The sequence below is a fragment of the Bos mutus genome, chromosome 5 (genome assembly GCF_027580195.1).
Source record: "Bos mutus isolate GX-2022 chromosome 5, NWIPB_WYAK_1.1, whole genome shotgun sequence".
Classification (NCBI taxonomy): Eukaryota; Metazoa; Chordata; class Mammalia; order Artiodactyla; family Bovidae; genus Bos; species Bos mutus.
Window position 1 is genome coordinate 45,395,676 of NC_091621.1, and position 11,397 is coordinate 45,407,072.

An 11,397-nucleotide genomic window follows, 5' to 3' on the forward strand; every position below is an offset into this window, starting at 1 on the left:
TGGGCCATTTGCCCAGATGGTGCCACGAAGGCCTTCTCTGGCTGAGCACCCCCTTGTGGGCACAGCCTGTCCTGAGAGCTGGGGGACAGTCCTGAGGGAGAATCCACCCATTTTACAGATTCACATGTGTTCCCATCGCCTCCTCACGTCCTTCCTTGAGCCTTCGCTCTGACAAGGGACAGACAGACAGACACTGAGCCAAGGGGAGCTCTTGGCCTCTGTGCTGAGGCAAAAAGGGAACGGGGAGCTGAGGCGTGTACTGGGAAAGGGCAGAGTGGAGGTATCAGTCAAGGAAGGTTTCCAAGCCCCCATAAAGGAGGAGAGTGATCCAGGCTAAGGAAGAAGCAGTGTCTTCTTAGCTAACGTGAGGCCAGATGCACCATCACTCTCCTCTGCTAGTCATCAGAATCATAAACTCATGGTGCCCAAAGGGACCGCCATTGCTGCCACTACCATCCTTAACAACATCCCCTTACCCGCTGCCTGTACCCATTCCCATCCTTTCCTCCTCCCTCTGGGATATGGCCCTCGCTGTGCTCTGAGTCAGGCCCTTCAGCTGCACTCTGAACTCCACTGCTCAGAACCTCACTACATCAACTGGCTTCTCTATCTGGTCCTGCTCCTCTCACCTTCATCCTAGGAGGGATTTTTCCCCTCTATCTGTATCGCTGCTCAAGACCTTTCCTCCCTTAAAAAAGCAAAGAAGGGGACTTCCCTAGCAGTCCAGTGGTTAAGACACCACAGTTCCACTGAGGGGGCACAGGTGCAATCCCTGGTCAGGGAACTAAGACTTCACATGTCATGCAGACAAAAATAAAAGAGAAAAAAAAAAAGGTAAGGAAGAAGGAAAGAGGGAAGGAGGGAGGGAAATTATCCTTGACCCCTCTTTTTGCTCTTCCCCTAAAAAAGAGGCCATATTCGTTCTCTATTTTCATCTCATCCTATCTACTCTGACCCCAGCCACCAGTCACAGAAGTTATTAAAGCCATCCATGATCAACTGAAAGCCAAATCTGGTAGACCATTTCAAGCTTTTTCTTATCTGACCTCCTGCAATATTAGAGTGGATACTCCCTCTGTTTTGAAAGATGATTTCCTTAACCTCCTGACATCACCTTCTGAATTTCTTACTATCTCTCTGGCCACTTCTTTGCACTCCTGAATTCACTTTATCTACCCACCATTTGTATCTGTAGCCCTTAATCTTTTTGGTGGGCCATACCACAACAAACTGGAAAATTATTCAAGAGATGGGAATACCAGACCACCTGACCTGCCTCCTGAGAAATCTGTACGCAGGTCAAGAAGCAACAGTTAGAACCGGATATGGAACAACAGACTGGTTCCAAATAGGGAAAGGAGTACGTCAAGGCTGTATACTGTCACCCTGCTTATTTGACTTCAATGCAGAGTACATCATGTGAAATGCCAGGCTGGATGAAGCACAAACTGGAATCAAGATTGCCAGTAGAGATATCAATAACCTCAGATACGTAGATTACACCACCCTTATGGCAGAAATTGAAGAAGAACTAAAGGCCTCTTGATGAAAGTGAAAGAGGAGAATGTAAAAGCTGGTTTAAAACTCAACATTCAAAAAATGAAGATCATGGCATCCAGTCCCATCACTTCATGGCAAATAGATGGGGAAACAATGGAAACAGTAACAGATTTTATTTTGGGGGACTTCAAAATCACTGCAGATGGTGACTATAGCCATGAAATTAAAAGATGCTTGCTCCTTGGAAGAAAAGCTATGACCAATCTAGACAGCATATTAAAAAACAGAGACATAACTTTGCTGACAAAGGTCTATCTAGTCAAAGCTATGGTTTTCCCAGTAGTCATGTATGGATGTGAGAGTTGAACTATAAAGAAAGCTGAGCATTGAAGAACTGATGTTTTTGAACTGTGGTGTTGGAGAAGACTCTTGAGAGTCCCTTGGCCTGCAAGGAGGTCAAACCAGTAAATCCTAAAGGGAATCAGTCCTGAATATTCATTGGAAGGACTGATGCTGAAGCTGAAGCTCCAGTACTCTGGCCACTTGATGTGAAGAACAGACTCCTTGGGAAAGACCCTGATGATGGGAAAGATTGAAGGCAGGAGGAGAAGGGGATGACAGAGAATGAGATGGTTGGATGGCATCACTGACTTAATGGACATGAGTTTGAGCAAGCTCTGGGAGTTGGTGATGGACAGGGAAGCCTGGCGTGCTGCAGTCCATGGGGTTGCAAAGGGTTGGACACAATTGAGAGACTGAACTAAACTGAACTGCACCCTTTTGAGACTCTAAAGCACAATCACAGATTATCAGCATCTCCCATACAACTCAGGGGGCTCTTGGGCTCAGGAAACCATCACAAAAGCCAGACTGAGAGCCTCAGCCTTGGATGTTAGGATCCCCAGGATGGTACCTCAACCTCCTCTGGCCAATCCCATCCACTCCCAAAGATGACAGCTCATAGACCCACATCTCCAGACTCTCAGGAAAGTTTCAGACCCATATTCCTGATTGCCACCTGGATATCTCTCCCAAGTCCCAAAGTCAGTAGGTTTCCAAACTGAAGTCACTGCCTTAACACCACCCTCCTGGCCTTCCTTCCTTTCATAATCCTTGTCAGGTAGACACCATTACTGCCTCCAAAGCAAGAAAATTGGGAGTAACCCAGGAATGGTACTCTATAACATGCCTAATATGGTTGTTATGAGACTAAATAATGTGATATGTGTAAAGTACATAGGATCATGCCTGGCACTTCATAGGTTCTCAGTAATTGTTCATTATTATGGTTGCTATTCTTTCATCTTTTTTCCCCCTTATATCTAATTAGATACCAAGACCTGCCAGCTCTAACTTCCAAACTTCCCTTGAATCTATTTTCTACTCTGTTTTTCCACTGCTGCTGCTGCTGCTAAGTTGCTTCAGTCGTGTCCGACTCTGTATGACCCCATAGATGGCAGCCCACCAGGCTCCCCCGTCCCTGGGATTCTCCAGGCAAGAACACTGGAGTGGGTTGCCATTTCCTTCTCCAATGCATGAAAGTGAAAATTGAAAGGGAAGTTGCTCAGTCGTGTCTGACTCCTAGCGACCCCATGGACTACAGCCCACCAGGCTCTCACATCCATGGGACCCTCCAGGCAAGAGCACTGGAGTGGGGTGCCATTGCCTTCTCTAAGCTGGGCATTCATTATCACATGCCTAGATGACTGCAGTAGTCTCCAGTCTTGTTCCTTCCTATTTTTCCAAGTTATACAGCTAAAATGGTCTTGCCAAAATGCAATTCTGACCATGACACTTCCCTATTTAATCTTCATTGTCTTCCTAGATCCTAAAACAGTAGCCCCAACCTTTGGTGCACTCCTAGGGAACTTGTTATAAATAGAGGTTCAGACCCCAATCCTTTGCAAGCCTAGGGGGTACCTTGGCACTTGCATTCATAACGCATTCCCTGATGTATCTTGTGTAAAAGAAAATTAAGAAGCAAAAAAGGAAAAACTATACAAAGTCTGCAAGGTCCTCCTTGACTTGGCCCTCGGCAACCTTTCCCACTTCATCTTCTGCCTCTTCCTTCTATCCACTATATGTTGACTCCCCACATATTCAACAAATATTTTTGGAGCACCTAATAAACACAGGCATTGAGGACACAAGGGTAAGCAAAATAGACATGGCCCCTGACCTTACAATTTAGTTGGAGAGAAAGATAGTAACCTAATAATCACATTAATGAACATGTAAATATTGAGGCTTCCCAGGTAAAGAACCCACCTGCCAATGCAGGAGACACACATTCAATCCCTGGCCCAAGAAGATCCCACATGTCATGGAGCAACTAAGCCTGTCCGTCACATCACTGATTCTGTGCTCAGGAGCCTGGGAACTGCAACTACTGAGCCTGAGTGCCCCAGCTACCGAAGCCTGAACACCAAGAGCTCATGCTCTGCAACAAGAGAAGCAACTGCAATGAGAAGCCCAAGCACGGCAACAAAGAGTAGACCCCACTCTCTGCAACTGGAGAAAAGCCCTCACAGCAACAAAGCCCCAGCATAGCCAACAGTAAATAAATACAATGGTTTTAAAAATATGAATAAATAAAAAGTAGGGAAAAACACTCACTTAGGTAAAATGGACAAGATTTGACCCTAAGCTGATACAGTGATGGAGGGTGGGAAGTGTCAAGGATGACAACTCAGTTTTTGCCCTAGACATCTCTTTGGATGGTGATACCATTCCATGAGAAGGGAAAAATTAGAAGAAAGTCACACAAATATCAGACAAAATGGACTTCAAAACAAAGAATATATCTGGGATAAAATGAAGTCACCCAGTCGTGTCCAACTCTTAGCGACCCCATGGACTGCAGCCTACCAGGCTCCTCCATCCATGGGATTTTCCAGGCTAGAGTACTGGAGTGGGGTGCCATTGCCTTCTCCATCTGGGATAAAGAAGGACATTATAGAACGACGAAGAGGCCAATTCATCAAGAAGCTACAGTGATCCTAAATGTGTATGCACTCAACAACAGAGTTTTAAAAAACACAAAAGAGAAATTGAAAGAACTGAAAGGAGAAGTAGATAAATCCAAAATTACAGTTGGAGGCTTCAGTGTTCCTTTCTCAGTAATTAATAAAATAAATAGAAAATCAGTAAAGATGTAAAAGACTCAGAAAACATCATCAACCAATATGATCTAATTGATACATAAAAAATTTCACCCAACTACAGCAGAATATATATATTTTTCAAGTGAACATTTACAAGAATAGCCCATATTCTGGGTCAAAAAAAAAAAAAAACAGATCTCAACAAATTGAAAAGAAATGAAATCATACAATCTATGTTCTCTTACCATAAGAGGCTTAAAAATGGAAATTAATAGCAGAGTATATCTGGAAAAATCTCCAAATATTTGTGAATTAAGCTACATACTTATAAATAATCCATGGTTAAAACAACTCACAAGGAAATTTAGAAAATATTTTAAATTAGTTAAACATTTTGGGACACAGATAAAGCAGTGCCTAGAGGGAAATTTATAGCATTAAATACTTTTTTTAAAACCCTTGAAATAAAACCTAAGCCTCCAAGTTAAAAAACAGGAAAAGAAAGCAAATTAAAACCAAAGCAAGAAGCAAGCAGAAGGCAGGAAATAATAAATTTAAGAGCAGAAATCAATGACCTTAAAAATAGAAAAACAGTAGAAGAAACCAGTGACACCAAAAGCTGATTCTTTGGAAAATGAAAACTATTGGTAAAACTCATCTAATAGGGAAAGAAAAAAAAAGAAGACATAAACTACCAATATCAGCAATGAAAGAGGGGATTTCAGCTCCTGTAGATGTTAAGAGGATAATAAGGGAATATTGCTGCCTATAAACTTGACAACTTAGACGAGACTGGAAAAGGTCAGTTTTCATTCCAATCCCAAAGAAAGGCAATGCCAAAGAATGCTCAAACTACTGCACAATTGCACTCATCTCACACGCTAGTAAAGTAATGCTCAAAATTCTCCAAGCCAGGCTTCAGCAATATGTGAACTGTGAACTTCCTGATGTTCAAGCTGATTTTAGAAAAGGCAGAGGAACCAGAGATCAAATTGCCAACATCTGCTGGATCATGGAAAAAGCAAGAGAGTTCCAGAAAAACATCTATTTCTGCTTTATTGACTATGCCAAAGCCTTTGACTGTGTGGATCATAATAAACTGTGGAAAATTCTGAAAGAGATGGAAATACCAGACCACCTGATCTGCCTCTTGAGAAATCTGTATGCAGGTCAGGAAGCAACAGTTAGAACTGGACATGGAACAACAGACTGGTTCCAAATAGGAAAGGAGTATGTCAAGGCTCTATATTGTCACCATGCTTATTTAACTTCTATGCAGAGTACATTACGAGAAACGCTGGGCTGGAAGAAGCACAAGCTGGAATCAAGATTGGTGGGAGAAATCTCAATAACCTCAGATATGCAGATGACACCACCCTTATGGCAGAAAGTGAAGAGGAACTAAAAAGCCTCTTGATGAAAGTGAAAGAGGAGAGTGAAAAAGTTGGCTTAAAGTTCAACTTTCAGAAAATGAAGATCATGGCATCTGGTCCCATCACTTCATGGGAAATAGATGAGGAAACAGTGGAAACAGTGTCAGACTTTATTTTGGGGGGCTCCAAAATCACTGCAGATGATGATTGCAGCCATGAAATTAAAAGACACTTACTCCTTGGAAGGAAAGTTATGACCAACCTAGATAGCATATTCAAAAGCAGAGACATTACTTTGCCAACAAAGGTCCGTCTAGTCAAGGCTATGGTTTTTCCTGTGGTCATGTATGGATGTGAGAGTTGGACTGTAAGAAGGTTGAGTGCTGAAGAATCGATGCTTTTGAACTGTGGTGTTGGAGAAGACTCTTGAGAGTCCCTTGGACTGCAAGGAGATCCAACCAGTCCATTCTGAAGGAGATCAGCCCTGGGATTTCTTTGGAGGGAATGATGCTAAAGCTGAAACTCCAGTACTTTGGCCACCTCATGCGAAGAGTTGACTCATTGGAAAAGAGTATGATGCTGGGAGGGATTGGGGCAGGAGGAGAAGGGGATGACAGAGGATGAGATGGCTGGATGACATCACTGACTTGATGGACGTGAGTCTGAGTGAACTCCGGGAGTTGGTGATGGACAGGGAGGCCTGGCGTGCTGCAATTCATGGGGTCGCAAAGAGTTGGACATGACTGAGCGACTAAACTGAACTGAACTGAACTAATTCCTTTAAAAATGTAAAATACCAAAGAGCATGCAAAAGAATTAGAAAACCTAAATAGTTCTACATCTATTTAAAAAAATAAATTCTTAATTAAAAACCTTCCACAGAGAAAAGTCTGGACTTAGATTGCTTCATTAATGAATTCTACCAAACATTCAAAGAAGAAATAATATCAATTCTACACAATTCTTTCAGAAAACAGAAGAGGAGGAACCTGTTTCTAACTCATTTTATGAAGTCAGCATTACTCTGATACCAATGCCAGACAAAAACATTGCAAGAAAAGAATAGATCAATATCCTCCAGAAACATTAATGCAAAATCTTTTCCAAAATATTAACAAATCAGCAACAAATAAGAAGAACAATACATCATAATCAAATAAGATTTCTCCCAGATACAGAAGATGGGCCAAATATTCAAAATCGATATAATTTATTTTACTGGTAGACTAAATAAGAAAAATTGTATGTCCATCTCAATCAATACAGAAGAACATTTAACAAAGTTCAACCTTCATTTATGATTAAGAACTCTCAGCAAAAATGACCTTCATCAGATGATCTGATGAAGAGCATGTACAAAAAAGCGTGGTTAACATCACTTTCGGAGAAGGCAATGGCACCCCACTCCAGTGTTCTTGCCTGGAAAATCCCATGGACGGAGGCGCCTGGAGGCTGCAGTCCATGGAGTCACTAAGAGTCAGGCATGACTGAACGATTTCACTTTCACTTTTCACTTTCATGCATTGGAGAAGGAAATGGCAATCCACTCTAGTGTTCTTGCCTGGAGAATCCCAGGGACGGGGGAGCCTGGTGGGCTGCTGTCTATGGGGTCGCACAGAGTCGGACAGGACTGAAGCGACTTAGCAGCAGCAGCAGCAACATCACTTTTAATACTGAAAGAATTAATGCTCTCCTTACAAGATCAGGAACAAAACAAAGGGTCTAGACTACTAAAAACAATTTTGAAAAAGAAGAGGAAAGTTGGAGAATTCATGCTACCTGATTTTAAGACTTACCATAAAGCTACAGTAATCAAGACAGTGGGGTATCAGCATAAGTACAGATATATACATCAGAGTCGGGTATCAAGGTAGATTATTGCAGAAAAGATAGGCTTTTCAACAAATAGTGCTGCAACAATTAGAGATCCTCGTGCCAAAAAAAAAAAAAATTAACCTCAACCCAAGTGCTCTGCTTGTCAGTGACAAGAATCTACTCAAAACAAAAAACCTAAAAATATAAAACTGAAGAAAACATAAGAAAAACCTTAGTGATCTCAGGTTAGATAAAGATTTCTTAGAACACAAAAAAAATATAAACCATTAAAGGAAAATCTGGCAATGTAATTTTACCAAAATTAAAAACTTCACCTATTGTGATGATACTATTAAGAAAATACAAAAATAAGCCACAGATTGGAAGAAAATGCTTGCCAAACACATTAACTTAAGTGAATCTTAGGCCAAAATATAAAATCTAGAATCACAAATGTTCTAGAATAAACAGAAAAAAAAAAATCTTTGTGACTTTCAGATAAGCAAAGATTTCTCAAATACAGCACCAGAGCATAACCCTTTAAGATAAAAACTTGGTAAACTGGACTTCCTCAAAATTAATTAATAGCTTCTCCAAAAGAGAAACCATGAAGAATATGGAATTACAAACACAAAAGGAGAAAATATTTGTAAATCACATATATGATGAAGAACTTAGATCTAGATATATTTTTTAATCTCAGAAATAAATAATAAAAAAGGCAACACAATATTTTTTAATTTTTTATTGACGTACAATTGATTTACAATGTTGTGCCAATCTCTTCTGTACAGCAAAGTGACTCAGTTATACACATATAGACCTCCTTTTTTTAAAATATTTTTTCCGTTATGGTTTATCGAAGTGAAAGTCACTCAGTCGTATCCGACTGTTTGCGACCCCATGGACTACACAGTCCATGGAATTCTCCAGGCCAGAATACTGGAGCAGGTAGCCTTTCCCTTCTCCAGGGGATCTTCCCAACCCAGGGATCCAACCCAGGTCTCCTGCATTGCAGGCGGATTCTTTACCAACTGAGCTATCAGGGAAGCCCATGGTTTATCAAAGGAGAGTGAAAATAGTTCCCTGTGCTACACAATAGGACCTTGTTGTTTATCCATCTTATATATAATAGTTTACATCTGCTAATCCCACATATCTAGTCCTTCCCTCCCCTGACTCCCACCCCTTTGGCAACCAGAAGTCTGTGAGTCTGTTTCCATTTCATAGATAGATTCTTTTGTGCAGTATTTTAGATTCTACATGTAAGTGCTATCATATGGTATTTGTCTCTTTCTGACCTACTTCACTGAGTGTGATAATCTCTAGTTGCCTCCATATTGCTGCAAATGGCATTATTTTTTTTTAATAACTGAGTAGCATTCCATCATGTATATGTATTATGTCTTCTTTATCCATTTATCTATCGCTGGACATTTGTTTCTATGTTTTGGCTATTGTGAATAGCACTGCTATGAACATAGGTGTGCATGGGTCTTTTTGAATTATAGTTTTGTCTGGGCGTAAACCCAGGAGTGGGATCGCTGGATCATATGGCAATTCTATTTTCAGTTTTCTTAGGAATCTCCACACTGTTGCCCATAGCAGCTACACCAACTTATATTCCCACCAAGAGTGTAGGAGGATTCCCTTTCCTCCACACCTTCTCCAGAAGCATTTGTTATTCGTAGACTTTTGATTTATTTTTATATTTTTCAATAATTTTATTTATGTCTTTAACGGCCGCGCTGGGTCTTCATTGCTCCATGGGCTTTTCCCCAGTTGCAGCAAGCAGGGGCTACCCTCCAGCTGTGGTGCGAGGGCCTCTCATTGCAGTGGCTTCTCTTCTGGAGCATGGGCTCCAGCGCACAGGAGGGCTTCAGTAGTTGCCGTTCCCAGACTCTAAAGCACAGGCTCAATGGCTGTGGTGCGTGGGCTTAGCTGCTCTGTGGCACGTGGGATCTTCCCAAATCAGGGATCGAACCCGTGTCTCCAGCATTGGCAGGTGAATTCTTTGCCACTGAGCCACGAGGGAAACCTTGTAGACTTTTAAGATGGACATTCTGACCTGTGTCAGGAATTACCTCATTGTAGTTTTAATTTGCATTTCTCTAGTAATTAGTGATGTTGAGCATTTTTTCATGTGTCTACCGGCCATTTGCATTTCTTCTTTGGAGAAATGTCTGTTAAGGTCTTCTGTCCAGTTTTCGATTGAGTTGTTTGGGTCGTTTATTGTTGACTTGTATGAGCTATTTGTGTATTTTGGAGATTAAGCCAAATCTTTTGCACAGACACCTCATCAAAGAGGTATACACGGCAACAAAGGTGCATAAAAAAGATGCTCAATGTCATTAGTCATTACGAAAATACAAATTAAAGCTACCATGGGATATTACTATGCACCCACCACACACACACAAAAAAAACTATAATTAAAAAAAATAAATAAACAGAACATTTCTGGTGGTCCAATGGCTAAGACTCTGTGTTTCCAATTCCAATGCAGGAAACACGGGTTTGATCCCTAGTCAGGGAAGATACCACATGCCATATGGCACAGCAAAAAAATAATAATAATAATAATAAGACTTCCCTGGTGGTCCAGTGATTAAGAAGCCATGTGTCAGTGCAGGCAACATGAGTTTGATTCCTGGTTGAGGACAATTCCACATGCTGTGGAGCAACTAAGCCTGCGTGCCATAACTACTGGGCCCATGCCCACAACTACTGAAGCCTGTGTTCTGGTGCCCGTGCTCCACGAGGGAGTAGCCCCCACTGGTCACAACCAGAGAAAGCCTGAGTGCAGCAATAAAGACCCAGGGCAGCCAAAAATAAAAAATAATAACGATCTTTTTAAAAAAAGAGAGAAAATTGATGAGAAATTATCACCAGGGAAGGTTAGTTTTTAAAAAGAAAAAAAAAAGAAGATAATAAAAAGAGCTAGTGAGGGTGCAGAGCAATTGGAACTCTCATACATTACTAGTGGCAATGCAAAATGGCACAGCCACTTTAGAAAACAGCTTGAACACAATATTGTAAATTGACTATATTTCAATTGAAAAAAAATAGTTTGGCAGTTTCTTATAAAGTTAAACATATACTTATCACACAACCCACCATCCCATTTCTCTTATCCAGGAGAAATGAAAACATAAACCCACACTGGGAGCTGTACACAAATATTTATAACAGCTTTATTCATAACTACTAAAAACTCAAGACAACTCAAATATCCATGTACTGGTGAATGAATAAACAAGCTATGTACTTCCACAAAATGGACTACTACACAGCAACATTCCCTGGTGGCTTAGTGGTAAAGATTCTGCCTGACAATGCAGGAGACATGGGTTCAATCCCTGGGACGGAAGATCTCCTGGAGTAGGATACGGCAACCCACTCCAGTATGCTTGCCTAGAACATCCCATGGACAGAGAAGCCTGGTGGGCTAAGTCCACGGGGTCGCAAAAAGAATCAGATAAACTTTATCAACTAAACAACAAATAAGCAATAAAAAAGAACAAGCTGCTGATACACACAATAACATTGATGAAACACAAAAGCATCATGCTAAGAGACAAACGGCTACATATTGTTTGATTCAA